The sequence below is a fragment of the Penaeus monodon genome, chromosome 31, assembly GCF_015228065.2.
Source record: "Penaeus monodon isolate SGIC_2016 chromosome 31, NSTDA_Pmon_1, whole genome shotgun sequence".
Classification (NCBI taxonomy): Eukaryota; Metazoa; Arthropoda; class Malacostraca; order Decapoda; family Penaeidae; genus Penaeus; species Penaeus monodon.
The window spans coordinates 20,497,976-20,498,423 of record NC_051416.1 but is presented as its reverse complement, the minus strand read 5'-3'; the positions used below and the strand labels follow the sequence as shown (position 1 = coordinate 20,498,423).

Below are 448 nucleotides of genomic sequence, written 5' to 3'. Positions count from 1 at the left end.
CAAACCTAAATAGAAAAAAATGATGATGTCCTCTGTCGAAAAAAACAGCCGAAAAAATTCTCTGTAGACACTATTTGTTATTTCCTCATTGATACACAAGACACGAACTGAAAGTCATTTCTAACAGAGAAATACCAACAAATATGCAATTTACTTTCACAGACTTTACATCGCTGTTTTATCCAATATCATTTCAGAACCTGAAACATATGGAATAGGAGTTTCAGAACCTGAAACATAATAAATGAAAGTTTCAGAACCTGAAACATAGGGAATAGGAGTTTCAAAACCTGAAACATGTAAAATAAGAGTTTAAGAACATGAAACATATGAAATAGGAGTCTCAGAACCTGAAAATATGAAATGGGAGTTTCAGAACATGAAACATATGAAACAGGATATTCTATAACAAGTTTAATAATATAAGGGAGATGTGAGTACAGAGGGT

General features: G+C 31.9%; 1 protein-coding gene across 1 annotated transcript in view; it reads right to left on the bottom strand.

The window, feature by feature from the left end:
* The window catches only part of LOC119592921 (trypsin-1-like), a gene marked incomplete at its 5' end in the record, with an annotated part of 8,185 nt that overhangs the window by 2,858 nt on the left and 4,879 nt on the right, over window positions 1–448 (bottom strand). The window lies entirely within an intron of this gene.